The 23,749-nt window shown below is 36.0% G+C and overlaps 1 protein-coding gene across 2 annotated transcripts in view; it reads right to left on the bottom strand.

Annotated features, from left to right (window-relative positions):
- The window catches only part of RASSF8 (ras association domain-containing protein 8), a 145,223-nt gene extending 122,008 nt beyond the window's left edge, over positions 1 to 23,215 (bottom strand). The window contains exon 1 of one of the 2 annotated variants that reach the window (XM_090414423.1): positions 23,032 to 23,215. The gene's annotated coding sequence lies outside the window, so the exon portion shown is untranslated. Of the gene's footprint in view, positions 1 to 22,403; positions 22,536 to 23,031 lie in introns of those variants that run through there. The other variant, XM_090414424.1, reaches the window with a different exon arrangement.
- Positions 23,216 to 23,749: the final 534 nt, after the last annotated feature.

Below are 23,749 nucleotides of genomic sequence, written 5' to 3' on the forward strand. Positions count from 1 at the left end.
GCAGAAAACCCAGTAGATGCACGCACTGATGAAACAATCGCTGAAAATCGTTACAATTTAAGATACGAATGATTTCGAAATTTAGTGGAAGTCCCGACTTTATTTACATATTAAATTTTTAATGTAAACAGTTCGAACCACCCAGCTGGAACGCGATCATGTCGTCAACAAGAAGTGGCTCTAACGGAGGTCGATACATGCTAGGAGACACTTCTCTTAAAAATTTCCCATTTTTCAGTTATTGTAAAATTAATTATAGAACAGACCAGCACATACCCGCGACAAATATATAAAAGTAAAAATAATAATAAAATAATTTTTTTTTAAAATAGTAAAGTACTTTTAATTACTTTATTTTACTTTTATATTTTTGTAGGGAAAGTGTCTCGTACTCCCTAAAGACTTTCGCGTACCCCTGGAGTATGAGTACCACATTTGGGGAACCATGGCCTGGAGCCGCGATGGCAAACGTATGACATACGTGTCAACGGTGACATGCCACGACGTTTTGGGTAACACGTCAGCTTTCAGCGACACCCGACAACAATAAAAATAAATATTTTTCTTTTCTTGTGAAATTCGTAATTTGTAATACAAAGTTTGTCTTTAATTTTCTAACCCTGTTATGGAGGAACCTCAAATTAAAAAATCCCGATTGAGTGACAAAGGAAATGGTCAAAATTGTCAAGATGCATGATTGAGAAGTACGGCGTTATTGACAGAAATGGAAAATCATTGCGCCTATTGTGTCATGAAACAGTAGTAAGTAGAATGTAAAAAGCCTTTTCGAAACAAATCATCAGTGGCTTTTGAAGAGAAAAAAAAAAAAGCGAGGAAGAAAGGAAGGAATACGTTTCTCAGCAGCTACACCGCAAAGAGTGCCAAATAACTTCCTTAAATTATTAAAAAGTCCCACGAATTTAACATCGGCAAGTTCTGGCGTTGCTCAGTCCATAATTTAGCATGGAAGGGCCCTCAGTGAAGGAGAATATATTAAAGAAACTTTTCTGAAATGTGCACCTTTTTTTTTTGTTTCACGATATGGAAAATAAAGATGCTATTATTATGCGTATTTCTGATTTACCAGTCAGCGGAAATAATTTTAAAAACAGTGACAACAATGATCTCAGACGTACATCAATTAAAAGGAGAAATAATTGTAAATATCGATTTGTCTTGACGAAACTACTGATGTCACCTCATCGGCTCGGATGGCCGTCATCGCTAGATTTTCCGATCGTCAGACTATGAAAGAAGAGCTGGTAAAGCTAGAAAGTGCCAAATCACTCCCCTTAGTGTCCCATAATGCAAAGCACATCTCCTTGCAGACATGTAATTTGTAATACAAATAAAATGTAATACAAAATATGCAACATTGTTTTTTTTTTTTAATGTTGAGCCCATACAAGAGATGTTGGTTGAGCGACCTATAGTACATTAGTACCATGTAAGGGCAGTGGGTTGGGAAAGGAGGAACTTGTTTACATTTGATTTAAATGACTGTATATTGTACACCCCCTGTCCAAGAAGTAACTGAACTTTTGATGGAAAATAAAACACAGGCCAATTATAATTATTGGAATTATATTAATTCCAATCAAATCAATTATATTAAATTGATTATATAATCAAATTAATTATATTAAATTGATTATATAATCAAATTAATTATATTAATTCCAATCTGTCAAAGTAAATGGCATAATAAATAATATATTTAAGCCATCCCTGGTACAAAAACACACTAGAATCAGACTATATAATGTCTTGTCAAAACCAACTCTACTATACGGAAGCGAAACATGGACCATGAAAAGGAAAGATGAAAAACGAATTCAAACAGCAGAAATGAAGTTCCTCAGAAAAACAGCTGGATATACCAAGTGGGACCACAAAACAAATGAAGAAATCTTACAATCCCTGAAAATAAAACCAATTAATTACTACATAAGACAGTATAAACAAAAATGGCTAGAACATTTAAATCGAATGGACAACAGCAGACTACCAAAAATATTATACAGATACAAAATAAGTGGAAAAATAAGAATCGGAAGACCAAGAAAGAGATGGCATGAGACCGGAACAGGCCACATGGCCTAAATTCCATGTTAGGAAGAAGAAGAAGATATTAATTCCAATAATTCGGTCAATTAATTCGTTAAATGAGTTTTTTATATCCATTTTTGGGATACTGTTAAGGGTCGTGGTTACTGCCGCTTGAACGTTTTCAATGGTGTCGTATCGCTTTCCTTTCATCGGCAAATGAAGTCAGAGGAAGAGAAAGACGTCACAGGGTGCTAAATCAGGTGAATACGGCGAGTGATCCAACACACTAACTTAGTTTTTGCTAAAACGCTGTCTCACGATGAGATGGTGCATTATCGTGTAAAAGTGACCAACTGCCTGCATCACGATTTTCATGCCGTAAGCGACGAATTCTCGCTATCAATAGCTTCAAAACCTCGAGATAAAACTCACCATTGACCGGTTGGCCAGGCAGATCGAATTTTTTGTGAATAATGCCCTTGGAATCATAGAAACAAATCAGCATTGTCTTTACTTTTGACTTCTCCAAGCGACTTTTTTTCGGATGCCCCTCTTCTGGTGGTCTCCACTCAGCACTTTGTTTCGGACTCATACTCAAAACACCACGTTTCTCACCAGTAATTGTTTCAAGGAAGTTTGAGTCCTTACGAGCGGTATAATGAGGTCCTTGCAGTGTTCAATTCGATACATTTATTGGTCGTCGGTCAACTTGTGGGGAACAAATCGCGAATTCAAACTTTCTGTCAAAATGTTGTCCACAGTTGATTTTGGAATCCCCAATCCATCTTCAATCAATCTCATGGACGATTTCGGGTTTTCTTTGATGAAATCACGCACTTTTTGGATGTTAACTTCGCTCAGTCCAGTTCTTGGACGGCCAGGCTTTTCGTCGTCCTCAAGCGTCTCACGACCACTTTGAAATCGTTTAAACCACTCGTAAACTTGAGTATGGGATAAGCATTCATCACCGTATGCTTTTTGAAGCATTTGGGTAAATCTTTTACCAAGTTTAACACAAAAGTCAATCGCAGCTCTCTGTTTGAAACTCATTTTCCGACCGTTCGTCAAAACACACTGTCACTCTTGGCACTATAACTCGGTTTCTAATGAAACAAATGTCATAAAAAGTTGACACAACACTAATGAAGGTTGCCGCTTTCAACAACAATAAGACAAACAGGCGGCGGCGCCGCTAGTTTCTTCTATTTTCGAAAAGTTCGGTTTCTTTTTAGACAGAGGGTGTATTCCTTCGGAAACACAACAGGGGGAAGATTGTTCCACAATACAGCAGTTGCAGGGATCAAGGAAGAGGAAAAGAAACTTGTTCTGTTTGCTTCAAGATGCACTGTGAAGGGATGTTGAACAGCAGCTGCACGAGTTCCAACGAGCTTGGTACTAAGTGGGGGAATTATTGATGTTATTTCAGATGAGCATTTCCCATGGAATAATTTGCATATATATATATATATATATATATATATATATATATATTGCAGAAACGAAATTTCTGTGAGAAAGTGGGGGGGGGGGAGTGAGGTGTTTGAGCTGAGGAAGAGTCTTCGAAAGATTTGTAGAGTGCTATGAAGATATTAAGTTATATGTTGAGAATAAAAATTTGGTAGTTTCCTCAGCTCAGTACAAGGGTTAGCACACTTTTTTTTCTTTTCTTTTTTTTTTTTTAACAGACCTCGCGGTTAATATGAATGAACTGAACTTAAAGTTACAAAGTTTTGGCAAAAGTATTGATTATGTGTGGATAGATAAGTCTCTGAAACTAAACTTCAAATTTGCAAACGAGATGTGGGCACTAAAACTTAAGTATTTTCTTCGACTAAAAAAATATTTCCTGGAAGTCAGCTCTGATGTGCAAAATGAAATGAAGCCCTCTCATATTAAGTACCGGCACATTTTAAACTCAATAAATGATCAGTTTGGCGGAAGATTTAATCAATTTAGAACAGACAATTAAAATAATTAAGTATCCGGATGTAGTAGTATGCACTACTATGGAATTAAATGATTTCCAATGGCTACAAATTGAAGGATTAGGGCTGCAGTTAGAGTTCCAGGCCAGCATCTGGACTCAAGTGTTTGTCGACCTGAGGTCTCAACTCGACGATCTGGAAAGAAATCGCCCGTAGAATGAGGAGTGCTACTACGATCAAGAAATTTTGAATACTTGGAACCAAATACCGGAAAGTTTTAGCACCCTTAAAAATCTAGCAATGGCTTTACTCAATTTTTCCCTCTACATACTCTTGCGAGACCTTATTATCGGCGTTAAACAACATTAAAACGGACAAAAGATAACGACTGACAGATGAAGTTAGTACTGCTTGCGTGGGCTTGAAGTGCACAAAGTACCTACCTTCAACTTCAGACTTATCCATTAAGACTCAGCAACAAAAAATTCATTAATTGATGTTAATCAAATGCCGTGTTCCTTTTTTTTTTTTTTCAATTCAAAATTACTATTAAAAGTAGGAACTGCACGTTTTCAAAAATGTATAAAACTCTGGAGTATGTTCTATTCAGTCGAGATATTAAAACTAAAAAACTGCAAGACTGGTATCTGATTTAGGTTTATCAAATATTTGTCAAACAGGCCATAACTAAGAAGTGTAGCTTGTGATAGTAATTTCATATCTTTACCAATTCATTGTTTGTGAAAATGACAAAAAACATATTTTAATCAGCGAAGGATAAAAATTAGTCTTCTAATGATGACATCATAACATGGCATACAAATAAGTAGGAATCCTTCACTGTTCGAAACCGTTACGTGCAACTTTCTACATTCAGTGACTTGTTTCATCTCCGTTTACATTTATATACAATCCAAAGCGATACGACAATGTCTATGTAATATGATACACACCCGTCACAATGCGCTGAGTTATCTAAAACAGGAAACAGCTGCGACTGTTTATTAATGCAATAGCTACAAATAATAATTGAAAGGGCGTGCACTTTTAAAGAGAGAGAAGGAAGTCAAATGCAATATTACCTAAGACCAATTCCTATATGCTGCCATTAGCTTGCACAGGGAAGTACACACTTTAAGTTCCAACAACGGGAGAGAGGAACTGTCATTTAAAACAACAGCTTTAAAATATCCAATACAAATCATTAATCAATACAGTAAGTTTCCCATTTTGAGGAGCATTTCGCAAAATGTTCGCAAAAGTACCTATAAAGATTTGTTTTTAAAAAAAACGGCGAGTTTTGTGTGTGGTAGAGTATAATGTCCTTAGGAGCGTATAATTATTATTTACTAATTACTTATTTGTCAATCCGCTTCGCAAGTCATCCCGGAATTCTTGACGGTCGGATTTACTCAAGTTTGGTACTTGGAATCACAAAAATTCGTAATCACTCCAAATTTTTTTATTTATTTATTTAATTTATTTTTTCCCCAATTGTCTAATTCGCAGAGATAAAACGTGTAGACTCTATACATGGCAATAACTCCGCTCTGGCTGGATTGGAATTTAAGACGCACATAACAGGTCCATGTGGCCAATTCTGGTTTCAACAGGCGCATTTTTTTTAAGCCTGAAAAAATGCTTCCAACTGATAATAATAATCCAACCAACTGGAAATAAAAGTGAAATAAATTTAGTAGTCATAATTTGTATTAAAATACACAGTGGTTGTCATTTTGAATTATAGCCGACACTGCTAAGGCTAGATAGAATCCAGTGACAGTCTGTTTATGCCGGAAAATCGAAGTTTGCCTTTGATATTCGAAATCTTTCAAGGAGCTGCCTAGCTATTTGAAATACAAACTGGGCCGGCTCAACCGACGGTGCAAAACGTGCATTTGTACGAGGCGACAAAACTGGCATAAACTATATGAAAAATAAGGGGGAAGGGGCGGCAAAATATGCTACTGCATGGGGCGGCAAAATTCCTAAGGGTGGCCCTCAATACAAAGCTAAATTTTTATGCAAAATACTTTTCCATTCAGTACTCAGATGTAGTGTTTCTGACGTTTACTGCCATGAAAGGCAGTAATGGCCTCAGTAGCAAAATGAAAATCAAGGAACCATTAGAAACTTTTTTTTTTTAATGTGGTTCCCACCCATTTAAGGTTAATTACAAATCTAAAGATCTGCAGCTGTGGCGGCCGGTGAGAATTTTAAGTGGGGATGCTGCATATACAAAATAAAAAAAATCTTTTTTTTCCTAATCAGTAACCAATTTATTAACAAATAAATTTACATATTAAAAAATTACTTTATTAAAAATATTTTACCCTCACGACGAACACACACCAATAATAAGTTTCGTATCTCACAGAAATAACGCGTGCAAGCATACAATTTATCTGTAGCGAAACTGCTCAACGAGCAGTGTCAGATTCACTTGTAACAAGTGCAGCGACGTGCAAACGAATAGCAGTCTAGCTGGAACTGACCGAGCATGATAATTCTGACACCGCGTTAGATCGCAGTGTATTTGTTTCGTAATCTAAAGCGCTAATCGAACAATTCCAATTATTAACTATTCAATCAATGTCGAAACATAAGCTGCAACCTTTAACATGTTGTATTGCATTTATATAAATGTTGTATGCATTGTGATTATCTATAAACACAAACAAAATTCAATTTTTTCGTTTTTTCTTTGGGGGTGCTGCAGTGTCGCAGTGCTTATGTACAAGTCGCTCATCGGACTATGTTGCATGGATGACAAATATGAATGCATACCTTTCATTATTTTAAACATATTCCTTTTTTTGTTCTCAGTTTAAAATACTCCAAAGAAGATGTTTTTTTTTTTTTATGTAGGACTAAAATATTAGTACATTTACAATAAAATATGTGATCACTTTTCATCACCATCAAATTCCTAATATGTATCCTCAGGGGATGTAGAGGATACCATGATGGCACTACATGAAAAATTTACATCATTACTAACTTCCTATCAACAATTGCCTTCCAGATCTTATATTTCAGCATTTTAAGGCACTTCTTGCTGTATCAATCCACATAGAGCTTGGTCTTCCTCTGAGTTTTTTCCCCTACCATGATGGCTAAAAATACTTGTTTTGCTGACTCTTCCTATCCCATTCTGTTTAAGCAACCACATCACCTGAGATTAGCCCAGTTCACAGATTCGTGAATACTGACAATATCAAGTTCCTTCCTAATACCCTTAATTTTTAATATGATTCTGCCATTGATGTGATGCGTTTATTCCCCTAATTTTTCTATGAACTTCCATATCTGTGGTCTCCAGTTCTCTGACGAAAGCCAGCTCCCAGATCCATATTTTACTCGCTCAAACACCGTTTTGCATATTGCTAGTTTAGTGTTTTAGCTAATTTCTCTCATATTCCATATAAATTTATTTAGTTGAATGAATACCATACCAGACTTGCTAATACTGTTGTCAACTTTCATATTTAATTTGCCATCTTCACTAAAAGGCGTGACTAAATAGCGGAAATGTTTTACTTGTTTCAGGTTTCCCCATTCAGGATACAGTTAATAAATTCAATGTTTCAGCCTATTTACCCAGTCTGTCGATTTATTCCCTTCATACCAAATTTATTACAGCAGTTATTCAATTTTGTTAAAGAATCTTTCAGATTTGTACTGAATTTATTTAAGAGTATAACACCTGTATAAAGTAAAGAGCTGAGATTAACATCTCCAATTTTGTTGAAAGTTTATTTTTCACCTGGTCAGACTATAATAAATTTAGTTTAATCCTTTATCCAAGTGTGTGCAAACAAAGTTTGCGCCTGAAAGTATCTTCAGGACTGAGGTAAGGTGGTACAACACCGGGCGACTCCTTGCAAAGGTGGAGCAAGCTACCAACACTTCTATCTCAGTATCTCCCATAATGCAAAACACATCTCCTTGCAGATATGTATACTGTTATGCATTAAATGGGAAGGGCCACTACCCAGACTAGTTTCGACCTTCATTGAGGTCTCTTCAGTGGGAGCCAGGCCCAAGTGGAGATACCAAGGCAGAAGCATTAGCAAGGTCATCTCCTCCTATAGGAGCTGCCAAACGGTGTGCCACCTTTTTATTAAATTACTCTGGATTTAGAGAAAGATGTTGAAAGTTTATTTTTCACCTGGTCAGACTATAATAAATTTAGTTTAATCCTTTATCCAAGTGTGTGCAAACAAAGTTTGCGCCTGAAAGTATCTTCAGGACTGAGGTAAGGTGGTACAACACCAGGCGACTCCTTGCAAAAGGTGGCACACCGTTTGGCAGCTCCTATAGGAGGAGATGACCTTGCTAATGCTTCTGTCTTGGTATCTCCACTTGGGCCTGGCTCCCACTGAAGAGACCTCAATAAAGGTCAAAACTAGTCTGGGTAGTGGCCCTTCCCATTTAATGCATAACAGTATACATATCTGCAAGGAGATGTGTTTTGCATTATGGGAGATACTGAGATAGAAGTGTTGGTAACTTGCTCCACCTTTGCAAGGAGTCACCTGGTGTTGTACCACCTTACCTCAGTCCTGAAGATACTTTCAGGTGCAAACTTTGTTTACACACACTTGGATAAAGGATTAAACTAAATTTATTATATATCTCCAATTTTGATGTCAGGCCTGATACTACTTTCCTTTATAATATGATCCATATAAAAGGATGAATAACAGTGAAGATGGTGTGCACCCTTGTCTCACACTTGACATAACATCAAACCATCCTCCTGTACCTTCTTCAATTCTAACTGCTGATTCACAACTCAAATATAGACTACATACTGCTTAATAATATCTATTTACATAAATAATTGTAGCATTTTGAACAGCTTTTCTTCTGCATTTTGTCATATGCCTTTTTTAGATATATAAAAATTTAAAGACAGAGCTATTCCAATCATCTGGAATTCAACCTTCAGACTAGGCATTCTGACTTATGAAGTATAGCCATTATAAATTTTCTGCAACTCCATATTTCAGCATTTCTGGTTAAATATAGACTCCAGCTGCCTTTTGACATTTTAGCTTTTTTTTCTCTTGGCTTTATCTACTTTAAGTACTGATATGTACTCTTGATTACATTCCTCCTGAATATTTTCTACTAGTGTTCTATCACTTCTTGTTACACTCAATCTTTCAAATCCTTCAGAATGAAGAGAGCTATGTTTCTTGTGAGGCAACCTGAAGTCCTACATGACATATTGATATTACTTAGTAATTATTAACATGTTAGGCCCTGCATCTGAGCACCTAAAGCCCTATGAGACAAATGCATAACAAAGATATGTCTAGAAATGGAGCTATAATCTTGCAGAATGTTGGCCTGGAATGTGACTGAAGAGGGTAATTTATATGTCTGTGAAGCATAGAGGCCTGCCTTTATACTATTATATCACCTTTCAAGTAGTTCAAGGTCCCATTATGGGAGAGCACCCCCACACTACACAATCCATTGTCTACAGTATTAAATCCTTCATCTAGGTTCTACACCATCTACCATCCACTAATAGTATTTCTATTTGTTAATTGTATATGTTCTCTGGCTAATTTGTCTGTATGTGGAGATCACTCAGTTGATGATAAATTCTGGACAAAAAAAATAGTCTTTTGTTTTGAAATCCTATTAAACTGAATCTTATAATTCTTCTTTGTGTTGGAGGGAATTAATATGTATCTAGTGGTCACATGAGAAATGTAAAGTAGGGTAAAGGTGCTTTTGAAGTCTGGACAATTTCATTTAACCAATCTTGTTCAGAATAGCACACTGCCAAAATATATGTTGAATAGGATAATTATATTTTAATCTTGATAATGAGATCTAGAGCCTCCATAGCTCAGTAGGTATAGAGGAAGCCCTTTGGTCAGAAAGACCTAGATTCGATTCCTGTCAGTGGCATGAGGAACCTTTATCTGGTCTCTTTCGACGAAAGGTGAGTTAGCTGGTCTCATACATAAGACACTCCTGGAATTAGAAGTAACCATCCTATTCCGTTCGATTTTCGGATCTGAATGCTTACACGGTAAAAGTGTAGGTCTATGCACGAGCATAAATCAGGATCGGATAGGAATGAGATCTGAAGTAAAAAAACACAACATGATTTTACAAACTGACATTGTAGGATGAAAAGTAATATCTGTTTATGAATAAAACCACAAATAATTAACAGCAAATATATACACATCGATTCCAGATACATTTTTCACGTTTCACAAATCCAGACATCGAAAGCATGTGGGAAAAATGGTCTATATATTTCTGAATCAGTCTTTGATGTACTAGCTTTTGATGAAATGATGTCCAATAAAATTAGGAAATTTTACATGAGAATGCTAGAACCCATACTGTTCACCGAACTATCATCGGATAAAGAATATGGATTTTAGCATTATCATAATGCACTGTACCTAATTGATTTCAGAATAGATCTTCTCTACACAGCACTTTTTTTTTTTTCACCTCAAAAAATAAATTTTTTTTTTTATTGATATCATAGTTAATATGAATACCATACATTAATGACTAATTTTTATTTTTATACAAGCCATTTTTTTGGCATTTGCTCCCAAGTTCAGTAGAAATTCCACATGAATGCTATCAAAATGTGGAGCATTATTGACTTTTACAACTTCCAACACTAAATCATTGTTCTTCAACAGAGAATGATTTTGCAAATTTTCATCATCGTTGTCGTCAATTTCCTGATTATGTGTCCAGACAACTTCAACACATGCTGCCTAGTTAAATCAATGTGTTTTCTTCAGAGTTTGCCACTGACATTCCAAGGTTTGGTTCTCGTTTTTGAACTGTTTCTTGCTTTTTCTGAATAATGTTTATATAGTTGAGACTACAGTTTACCTGTAAAAGTTGCTCAACTTTAATTTTTTTTATTTTAAACTTTCTCACATCTTTTTTTTTTTTTTAAATCTGATATTCATTTATATCCTGTTGAAACTAAGTAAATATCACTTCCAGTTTCGAATCTTCTGCATCCTTATAATGTTAGCATAAAGATTTCTGAACCAGCATGAAGATTGCTATCAATAATGACATAGTCAATAAGGCATTTCTTATGTCTTCTCTCCACGTGAACTAGTGCACATCTTTATGTTGAAACATGGTGTTAATAATAACTAGCCTATATCCTGAAGAAATCCAGCAAATACTTACCATTATTATTAGCCTTTCCCTTTTCTTCAAGTTTTTCCAAAGCTGTTCTATATGATGATCAGATTAATTTTCTACTCTGTGTTTAGATCACCAACAAGGACCACTTCTTCCATTGTCTTTGTCAGCTGCCTGCTCTAATGGCTCAAAACATTCCTCCATTTCTTCCTTAAGAGAAAGTTTTGTGAGACCATAGGCACAAATAAGTTTTATTGTCCATTTCACCATTTTGAAGTTTGCCCATATAACTACCTGAAATTGCCTTCCAATTAAAAAGTTAATCTTGATTCTGATGGGAAAACTGATTTAAGTTGGCAAAGTTATCTTTTGCCAGCAAAGGTTGGTCAATTGTTGGCCACTCAATGAACAAGGTACAAGTGACCCAAGCCTTGCTGTTGGACCTCCACAAAATGTTTAACTGGCTCTTCTGCACCTTGCATTTCTTGAAGGCTCGTGGATTCTCAGAACGATACACGAGCTTGACTTTGAAGGTTGGTCAATTGGTATTTAGTTAAGCAAAAAGTTAAGCAAATCTGAGCACGGTTAGTAGTTGGAAGGGATTCAATCGTTTGATGCTGCTGGCACTCTGCTGAGGACTGGCCATTCTCACAGGGTTAACTTGGGTTTAAAAGTTATCTTTTAATAAGTTTTTGTACACTTTTTTATCATTCAGAGATCTTGAAATATTTGTGATATGACTGGCGATAACATTTGGTGTAACTTTAGGTTGTTTCTTGAATCTACCTGTAGTCTCATTTTAGTGAAATCACCGCTTGCATTAGCACACAGCAAGAGGGTGAGATGGTCTTTCATGGGCTTGTGACAGAGCGTTGCATTCTCTTCTGCTGTAATGTAGGTCCTCTTTGGCATCTTTTTCCAAAAAAGCCCTGTCTCATTGCAATTTAAAACTTGCTGCGGCAGGTAACACTCAGAAACCATGAGCTTCTGGAACTCGGCAACAAATGCCACAACTGCCTTTGCATCTGAACTCGCAGCCTCTCCGTGCCTCACAACACTATGGATGACACTTCTCCTCTTAAATTTATCAAACCATCCCCTGCTCGCCTTGAAGCCTTCTTCGTTTTCTGTAGACAACGTACCTGGCAGTTTACTTACGAGGTCGGCGTACAAGGCCTTTGCCTTCTCACAGATCAAGTTCTCGGTCACAGTATCACCTGCTAGTTACTTCTCGTTTATCTACACCAAAAGCAACTTTTCTACATCTTCCAGAATACGTGGCCATTGCTTTGATACTCTCGTGACTCCTTTTGCTACATCTAGCCCCCTTAGTTCTTCTTTCTTCTTTAATACTGTGCAAATCGTTGACGTAGACTTCTTATAAAATCTTGTGATGGTGGCCACTTACATACCTTGTTCATGCTTCCCGATGATTTCCTTCTTAACTTCCACCGTAATCATCTCCTTCTTCTTACTGCCTTCCTTTTCAATCCTTTTCTTCATTGAGGCCATTGTCATAGTACAGTTAATAAAGAACAGCCACTACATTTGGACACAAAATAAAAAAATGCTTTACGCACACACGTGGTCACAACGCTAGCACGAATGTTGACTATACGAATGAGGTATGCTGACTGAGACCACGCATGCAAGATGATTACCCACAATCCCGAGTGGCTTGTGATCATGTGACGCTCGGCAGACAAAGCGTATAGGTAATACAGTACTCGTATTGCAAGACGTCGCTCGTTTATCAAGTTAAAATTTATTAAAAATTTTTGCTCATCTTGCGAAACACTCGCAGACCAAGTTACTCGCAATCCAAGGTACCACTGTACTAACATTCTAAAAACAAACATTAGATTAGAATCAATAAATTTTGATCCCAATTAGATACAATAAAGTAAGGAAAAATACAAGTAATTTTTTGAATACATGCTTCAAATCAAACTTTTATTATTATAATAAATATTCTAAAAAAATGATTTAAATATCAGTTATTCTAAAAAAAAAACAAAAAAAAACATACACACACACACTGCAAATTTTAGAAACACCACACTATCTTTCTGATTCAGTGCGAGTTCTAAAAACATAAGCAATCAATAGTGTTATTGTTTGAACTTAATTTTAGTACATAACTGATTAGCATCAGAAAATGCACTTTCGAGTTTGATGCTAGATGGTGCTATTGTACCGAGATAGTTATTGATAAGATGCATGTTTACCACCTTATTCTTTCATCTTCAAAAAAATCTTATTTTCTTTTTAAACAAATTTCTAAGCTTTGATTTTTTTTGGGGGGGGATGAACAGTAAACATCTTTCATTAATTATCAACTCAAGTTTATCTTTTAATGACTGCACATCATTACAGTCAGGAAATTTCTTATTTTGGAAAGAATTTGCAGAACACATATTCTGTTACATACTGGTATTCTAAGGTTGAATTCTGTTCATAATTTTCTGAATGAGAAACATTTTATTAAACAAAAATATAATTTTCACTATAGTATCTTTACTGAGTCAAAGAAATAATTCACTATCATCTTATGTTCCACTTTACAAATACTGAAGAACCTCTGATAAATTTGGATGCTTCTATGTGAAATACAGTTTCAATGCTAGTTCTCTAGCTCTTTCAGAATTTTTATTGTCAAGAGTTTCCATCATGAATTTTATGAGTGCATCATAAGTTAAAAGATTTGCTTCTTTGCAGCATAGTGCATCTACGACTAACTTTATAAGCTTACATTTAAGAAAATAAATGTAACACTTGACATTCCCCCCCATATAGTTAAATTTTACATGGAGGACTTCGAGAAGTTAGCTCTAAATCTAGCAAGGCTAAAGTCCAAAAAATTTGGCTCAGGAATTATTATTATTGTACAGGCACCTCCATGGTTCCAACATCATGTGAGACCCAAACTATCTACACAATCTGTCATACCTTTCCTTGAACCCATTAACAGACAAAACACTAACAAGTGAATGGCAACCCATTCCGTTCATTCACAACTCTTCAAGCAAAGAATCTAGTCCTCATGCCCCTACTAACCACACTTTGCTCAATTTTAGGGATGACCTGTTGATCTCTCACTTCTAGCCAAGCACCAAAATATTTCCCCTGCACGAATCCTATAAAATCCTTTAACTTAAATATTTCTATCATACTCCTCCCTTTATGCCTATCAACCAACTTCTGCTACCCATGCATCCTCAATCTTTCCTCATAGGAAACATTCCGCAGACCATTCACCATCTTGATTGCTTGCATCTAAATCCTCTCTACCACTTCCTTACCTGGACACAGTAATCCAGATGTAGATATATCAAGGCCTTATAAAGAAGTATAACAAATGAGCATTGACTATTTCCTCCAGATCTTGGGTGGTGGTGGTGGGGGAATCAGCAATAGATCTATAAAGAATGGTGAGAAATGTTTTATCTCATAATCGTATCATCAGGGCATACAAAACTTGCAGGGGAAAGTACTGTTTTCAGTTCATCCTTAATGAATGACTAATTATATGATTCTACTTAACAAAAATTAAGGTGCTCTCTCTCTCTCTCTCTCAGTTGGCATTCACTTGTTTGTAACATAATGCTGCCAAAGTGTGTTATGCTAATTTTGATATTGCCAAGCTCTTCCCATTTTCAATATTTTAAGCAGACATGCACTCAAACCAGTTTCTCATCTACTGCAAGCACCACATGCCACAAAATCCCATAGAATGCTCTGTAAAATGTATAATGCTATGTAAAAATAAAGTAATAAGCTACGTAAAATGTAACACAGTCCAATGAGAAGCGGGTGAAATCATAGAAATCAGGAATGTTATAAATGTGAGATGGTGGTAGAGTCGTGTTCGTCATCACCTTGGCATAAGAGGGCTTTTCATGAGATTTCATGTGGCAAGCTTTTTTTTTTTTTAAGGCTTTTTTTGGAGATTATATTTTATTTTCATAAGTCTATAAGGTTATGAAAATAAAGGATCATGTAAAGAGTACTCAGTGTATTAGAGATGTAGAGCCTTACAAAACAATTGAGATATACTACAGATTTTAGAGAAGTCCATGGTTTTATTATATCATGGACTGTGTTACATTTTACACAGCTTAGTACTTTATTTTTACATAGCATTATACATTTTACAGAGCATTCTATGGGATTTTGTGGCATGTGGTGCTTGCAGTAGATGAGAAACTGGTTTGAGTGCATGTCTGCTTAAAATATTGAAAATGGGAAGAGCTTGGCAATATCAAAAGATTATCATCCCTACATATACAGGATTCAACTTTACACACGTCATTGGTTTTTTAGTTTTAAACAGGTCTCATCAGGAGTTTCAAAAAACCCATTCTGATATAAGCAGTCTACAATAATTGAGTGTTTTATGAATTTATTGAATGTTGCTGACATTCAATGAAGGAGTAACAGATAAACATCTGTTACTCTCTTATTCATGTAACAGATGTCTATCTGTTACATGAATGATGGTGTCTATTTTCTGTTTCTTATGCTTGTTATCACATGATAAACATAAGGCGTCTTTACTGGATTGTTCTTTATCAAGGCCTGTTAAATTTTAGGATAAAGGATTAACAGGTCTGTAAAAGAGCAGTGGGTCTGTAGAGAATTTAAACTCTTCAAAAAGAGTTTAAATTCTCCACAGGCCTGCTGGATAGAGGACATTTGCAGCATCTAGAGTAACATCATTCCACTTTTGTGCATGCTTATTGCTTTCCAGATAGCAGGCATCCACATGAATCATTTAACTAGAGGGCATGCCACTAGTTGAATGATCCTAGTCAGGCCATCCAGGACTGTCCAATTAGGCATGCACACCACCTGGATTCCACTTTCTGGATACATATGAGGGTAATGTTATCTGTGAGAGTCAACATGGATTTGTGAAAGGGCGCTCTTGTTTTAGCAATATGCTAGCCTTTTATAATAAAATTACAAGAACATTAGATGATAGAAAGGTATATACTGCAATTTTCTTAGACTTAGCAAAGGCATTTGACAGGGTGCCACATGATAAGCTGATATTTAAGTTGCAGCACATGGGTCTGGATGTCAGATTGGTGAACTGGATTCAGGATTGGTTGTCTGATAGGTATCAGATAGTTGTGTATGGTGGAGCAGTTTCAAGGAGGCAGAGGGTTACAAGTGGGGTCCCACAGGGCTCAGTACTAGGACCTATATTGTTTAACCTTTATATCAATGACATTGCCAGTGGATTGCAAGGGGATATTCAGTTGTTTGCGGATGATGCGAAGCTGGGAAGGATTATTAGTAATAGTGCAGATGTGGTAGCCCTGCAAGAGGATTTGAATAAGCTAGATAGATGGACAAATGAATGGGGGTGTCAGTTTAATGCAGCAAAATGTAAGGTCTTGAGGTTTGGGAAACATCGATGGGATGCTGCATACTCTATGGGAGGAGTTATACTGGAGGAAGTAGGGGAGACAAGAGATCTGGGGTTGATGATTGATAGAAACCTGAAGTTTAGGGGACATATTCAAAGGTGGTGAAGGTAACACAGAGGATTTCTGCAATTATGAGAAGGACACTGACCTGCAGAGATAAGAGGGTTATCATTCCGTTGTATAAGTCTCTGATCAGACCACACTTGGACTATTGTTCTCAGATTTGGTCTCCAGGATTTGAAGGGGATAAATTAACTGTGGAAAGGATACAAAGACGGATGACAAAGATGGTTTCAGGACTTGTACAAGGATAGTTATGAGGATTGGCTGAGGGAATGTGGACTGCAGAGTTTGGTGGATAGAAGAAGGAGAGGTGATATGATTGAGACTTTTAAATTGTTGAGGGTTACAGGTTTGACACTGGGGAGTTCTTTCGCTTGGTTGAACAGCGGGAAGGAGTGATGACAAGAGGCCATCCCTGGAAGTTACGAAAGGAAACTGTGAGCAAGAAGGTGAGGAGTGGTTTCTTTGCGTGGAGGGTGGTTGAACCGTGGAATGCATTGCCTGATGGAGTGGTGAGAGCGAGAACGGTCAATGAGTTTAAGGAGTGGTATGATAGACTTTGTGTTTCTTAGGAAGGACCTCCCACGATGAGTCTTTCGACTCCATGCAGGCCTGAATAATAATAATAATATGCTGAACTGCATGGCAAACATGGTGGCAGGGTACTTTGATCTTGGTAATGTTCCAGAGAATACGGAAGTTTAAAAGGGACTCGGAAGGGGAGTGAAGAACACAAGAAGGAATGATAAGAAAAAGAATGAAAGGACCAGCAAAGAAGTCGCCTTAGCCATAAAAAGGCCTGCATAGCAGGATATGGCTAGAAAGGGAAAGAGCAGAAACTTTTATTTTAAAAAAAAAAAAAAATCTAAATTATACAAATTTATGGCTCTGATTCCTTGTATCCAGTAGTATATGATGAATTTTATAATAAAATCATTTTTAACTTGGGTATAGTTATGTTAAAGATACCAAGCAATTTTAAACCTGGTTTTACTCCATTTTTTCCAAGTAAGCAAACAGACAAAATGTCAAGTTTGCACCTGCAATTTATGCAAGACTCGCTGATCACACAGGTAGTGCAAGACCAAGGCAACTCGTGGTAGACGTGGAGCAAGCTCTGATCACTAATCTTAATATTTACCCTTAATGCCAAAACACATCTCCAAGAAGGGGATGTATGATGTTTTGTATTAAAGGCAAGGGGCCACTACCCAGACCGGTTTCGACCTTTATTGAGGTCTCATCAGTGGGGAGCCAGGCTAGAAATACCAAGATTTAGTAATGCAGAGCTTGTAAGTATTTTACCAAAACGAGTTACCATAAGGTGTTATAACCTTATTAAATAAAAATCTCAGGAGGAGATATAGATGTAGAAAGTATTTTTAACTTGGGTATAGTTATGTTAAAGATACCAAGCAATTTTAAACCTGGTTTTACTCCATTTTTTCCAAGTAAGCAAACAGACAAAATGTCAAGTTTGCGCCTGCAATTTATGCAAGACTCACTGATCCCACAGGTAGTGCAAGACCAAGGCAACTCGTGGTAGACGTGGAGCAAGCTCTGATCACTGATACTTATAAGCTCTGCATTACTAAATCTTGGTATTTCTAGCCTGGTTCCCCACTTCCAGTTCTGGGAGACACTTCAATGTTAATTTTAGAGAACAAACAAACAAACCAGTCAGAAGTTATGAATTTTGAAACATATACAAGAGGGGGGAATATTTATTCGAATTTTGTAAAGAAAATCATTTAAATAGTCACAAACTGTTTGCCACACACACACACATGCATACTTAGACTGCTCATAATTTAAATATAAAGAACAGCATATACTAATGAATAAGAAATGGAAGTGTTCAGTTAAAAATGTGAAACTCTTTGAAGTGCAAAATTAGATACAGATCACAAAATCTGCTAAGATCCATTTGAAATTCAAGAGAAGCAAATATAAAATCCAAAAATGCAGACAAATTGTCAAGAAATCCACAAGAACATAACAAGGATCTGCAAGATGCCATGAGAAAAACACACTACAATTATATTATTATGCGACACCTCCAAGGACTCATCAAGGGCAGACACCATACACTTTACACCGTCTCCTCCACTTAATCCATTACATGTAACACCACTACCGTTATCATCTAGACACAATGGCATCTACTGACAACCACCACCACCTAGTATTTTTTGTGAGTAAATTACATGTGTGTTCTCATTGCCAAGAACATTATACAGAGCAATACTGGGAATATACTTAAGTGGCAAGTCTGCTATTAGAATTAAAGAATGTACAGGAAAATTTTTGTGACTTCATCTTCATTTACAGGGTGTTCGGGATAAATTTGACATATTTATAATTAATTATATTTTTCCGTAAGTTACATGTATTAACACACACTTCTCTTCATTTAAAAGTTTGGACCCTTCTTCATTCATATACAAGATGTCAGAAAGGATGGATAGCTGGAACCCACCTGAATCATGGAAGAGAATAACTTGTATCATGATGATTCGTGCCCGCCATCAAAATAAGGATATTACGACTGCTGCCCAATGCTCCCTGAATACAGTAAAAACAATCAGGCATGAACTAGAGACTTGCAATGGTGACTACGAGGATGTAGCAAGAAGAAAGATCCCTAGCAGACGATCTGATTGCGTTCGTACAGCAGAATTCCTCGCAAATCTGCAGGAACAGGTGTTGAAGAACCCTGGCATTGGAATTCGGGCTTTGTTCGTGGAGTTGCTAACTGTAGTCAAGCCCTGGATAACAAGGGTAGCCAATGGTAGGCCGTATGTATGGCAGCAGGATTCGGCCCCTTGCCACACCTCTGGGAAAAGTCAAAAATGGTTGTCTGAAAATTTCTACGACTTCACCAGTCCAAATGTTTGGCCTCCAAACTCCCCAGACCTTAACCCCATGGATTATTTTGTATGGGGCGCAGTTGAAAAAGACACCAATCGCACTTCCAGTAATACAAAAGCCCAGTTAATGGATAAAATTAAAACAGTTTTTGCGGCCTTTCCCAGGGAGACTGTAGCATCAGCTTGTTCGAGGTTCCGAAGCAGAATTGAAGCTGTGATCGATGCTAATGGTGGTTATTTTGAGTAAATCTTGTTGATAGTATTGTAATTAACTCTGCCTGTAATGTTTTTTTGTCAATTCATTAAATTTAATAGATACAAAGAAGATTTTCTTTTTCCTTACGAAACTGTCAAATTTATCCCGAACACCCTGTATGTGTATAATTTCATCATATAATATTCATCATCTATATGGTTCACATTATGAAGATAAGTGACATTAAACACGATATCAAAATAAGAGAAACTGAAGTCAGCTCTGTGGCTTCAGTAATGTCAATGCTCTCTGCTTGGGAAAACCAGGATTCACATCCCATCTAAGATGCAGAGGATCATTAATTTTAGAAAACCAACAAACCATGTCACATTATAAGTGCTTTTCAACTCAAGGTAAGTTCTCCAATTTCATACAAAGGTGGTGGGGGCTTTTCCTCCTGGAAATCCAGGTTTTTCATCTTGTAAGACATAGCTGGCTCTATAGATAAAATTGGATGTCCAATCACAATGTAAATTGGGTTTCTATAAAAACGTTATTTGGCTGGGAAACCAGTAAGCTCAACACAAGAAAAACACAAAAGGAAGATGAAAATGAAGATAAAAATGGCTCTTTTCCTTTTGAAGATGTTATACTCCTAAATATATCCAGTAAAAGTCTTCAAGATTCTTTAACTGAATAACTGGCATAACAAATTTAGTATGAAAACCAACAATAAAAAAAAAATGAACTGTAAAAATATGCAGAAACACGGAGAATTGTTGATTGCATTCTCAATTGAGAACATATAGAACAGGCAAAACTTTTGATCATTGAAACACAAAAAATTCACATAAAATTAAGATGACAAATTAAACATGGAAATAGATAATATAATAAGTGATGCTGGTATGATGGAAAGTGAACTAAATACTGAATACATTTATATGAAATAAGAGAAAAATTAGCCAAAACATTGAACTAACAGTATATATAATGGTGCTTAAGTTAATTTTAGCTTATGAATCTGAAGGATTAGAAATATATAATTGCTGATCTTAGAGGTTGAGCCCCACGGATATGAAAGTTCCAAGGAAAATCAGAAGAGTCAAAAGATGGCATTGAGTAGAAAAATGGGAAAATCTCCATAGAGTTCACAGAATCATTATTCTCAATGTTTCATACCTCACTTAAAACTCATTCATTGATAAAGCACTACTCACAACCACTTTTTAAAATCCATTCTACTCTTTCAACAAAACATTCAGCCCACAAATCCCCATTAAAATTTTCAATTGAACAGGGAACGCTGTCTAAAGAAATTTTAATCTGCATCGATTCCACAGAAATCTTTTAGCAACTATTATCAGAGCCTCCTGTCCTATGTCTATCAACCAATTCTGCTACCCACAACCAGTCCATCCTCATAGGGCATTCCATAAGTCTAATAACTGCATGTGAATTCTCTCCACCTTTTTTCATATTCAAGAAACACCAATGATGAAATTTGAGCACGTTAGACTGGATGTAGATGTATTAAATCCTTATGAAGAGGAATAATAACTTCCCTGTCCCTACTTATCAGCATGTTTTCCAATATATCTTCTCGACTTCAATTCCCTGTCCACTCATTCCTACAAATTAAAAATGCCAAGAAATTATATTCTTGGTGTAATCCTTTATCTACATATAAGCAAATAAAGTTTGCACGTGAAGAATCTTCACAACTGGGCTACTTGTATATAGAGGCTAATGACTTCACATTATGTATCCCATAATGCAAAGCACATGCCCTTTCAGAGGCATGTGCTTTCAGAAGTATAATGCATTATGGGAAGGCCATATATAATGATATGCATTACACACATCTGAAAAGGTGTGCTTTGCATTATGAGATACTAAGGCAACTGATGTGAAATTACTTCACCTGCAAACTTTGTTTGCTTACATGTGGATAAAGGATTAAACCAAGAATATAATTTCTTGGTATCTTTAATTTATAGTCTAACCAAGTGGGAAAAACTTTCAATAACTATTACTCATAAATCCCTGGCCTCAGCAATGGATTGTGCAACTCACCAATATAATAACATTGCTTGATCCTTACTGTCCAAAGTGCAGAACTTTACTCTTTGCCACATCAAATATCAAAGTGGCAAGCATTATCCTTTGCTCACAATGTCAGTTTATTCAAGTTATCTTCCAAGAATCTCTATGTCATATTTATTAACTCTTGTCTTCCCTAACTTTGTATCATCAGAATATAACTTGCTCCTTCAAATTATCTCTGGTATTAATGCAAAATAAACAGCAGTGGACTAAGTATAGAGCACTGCGGCACACCTGTGGTTAACCTTCCCTCGCAGCGATGAGTCCTTGGAGGTGTCACGTTATAATAATATTAACGTTTTAAAATATAGAAGAACCAAACTATTCGAAGGCGAATTATCACTCAAACAGAATCTGAGTTTAAAATGTAGACGTGTGATGACCAAAATGAATATGAAAATAATGGCAACTTGACAAAAATGATTATTTTGAAGAAAATTGCTCATAGGATGATAGTAATAAATGTTAAAATCATCCTGGAAACGATATGCATAATTAATATAATTTTAAATTATTACAAACATAATAAGTTATTTTGAATCTGACGTCTAAACAATATATAATTTTAGGTATAGGGTAATAATGATTAACATCATTATACCTTGATAAGGAGCACAAATAACAACGAAATCCAGCGCAGATGGGCAGAAAACTTCATTCGATCCTAGCTTTACCGGAAACAAAAATGTTCGAACGTACGGCAAGACTAAAAAAAAAAACTGTTTAACCGATTTTATACAGTTTCTGAGCTTGGCTAAATATAACTTAATACTCACTACTGTATAAAACGTGTTTGTGAATCCGTGTTCCACGTAGAAAGGATACAAGAATTACTTCAGTAATCAAATCATGCTTAGATACAATTACTGTGCACACTCATAATTAGTAGAATTTCATACTCCAGGATTCCGTTAAGCTATGATCCAATTACCACTGCATTGCCCAATTGGGAAAATCATTTGGGATACATCTTTGAATGATCCTATTGTGCATTACATTTTCATATTTTCAGTGCGTAGGGGAAAAAATAAATAGATAAATAATAACACAAAGTTCCAAAAGAAAAGCTAAACAGATATATAAACAAAATTTCCAAAACTGTACCTGCCCATTTACAAAATAATATGAACGTAGCCTTGCTTTGAAAAACTAACAGTTGTTTCGTATAGCAGACTTTGAGGATTATAATATATAAACACTTTGCAACTACAAAAATAGACGACTCTTACCTAATGTACCCAACATTTGGGTGACAACAATCGAAAAATATCTACATCAGGTAAACAAACACATATTGATCCTCTGAACAACTGCACAATACCTTGTCAGGTATCTCCACGATATAAATAACACTACTCCGTGATATCTCCTCATCATTATCTCTAATGCAACATAGGCTTAGAAAACAACTTCCTGTCCGTTACTACATCCTGTGCACTAGAAATTTTGCGTCATAAGCAGCCCCAACGTTACAGTGACATCATAGATGAAAACCAATACGATTATTCTACTTGCTGGGTACTTCCACATACAATATCAAAAGCATACTAATAATAAATATTTAGACTACAAAATATCGCAGAAATATTATTTTTTTAGTTATTGCGCTATTCTGTAATTTTCTTTTGGACATTTTCCGGAGTCTAGTTCAATAAGTGTTGCAACATTTTTCTGAAACCCTTATTAATCACTACTGGTAGCTATGCTATAATGAAACACAACACGTGGACCACTCTTTGCGACTGTTTTGTAATCAACTACACTACACTACACATGGAAATACTTTTTCGGATATCGTACAGGTTTTACTGAAATTATGATTATTGGATGGGTGTTGTAGATGACACTACGGCTGTGAGACGAGTGTATTATGTTGAAAGTTTTATCATTTGGTTATACTATAAATTAAAGATAGCAACAGATGATAATGATTATTATATGACAAAA

The sequence above is a fragment of the Typopeltis vanoorti genome, chromosome 25 (genome assembly GCF_054136105.1).
Source record: "Typopeltis vanoorti isolate ZY-2024b chromosome 25, IOZ_Tvanoo_1.0, whole genome shotgun sequence".
NCBI classification, from domain to species: Eukaryota; Metazoa; Arthropoda; class Arachnida; order Uropygi; family Thelyphonidae; genus Typopeltis; species Typopeltis vanoorti.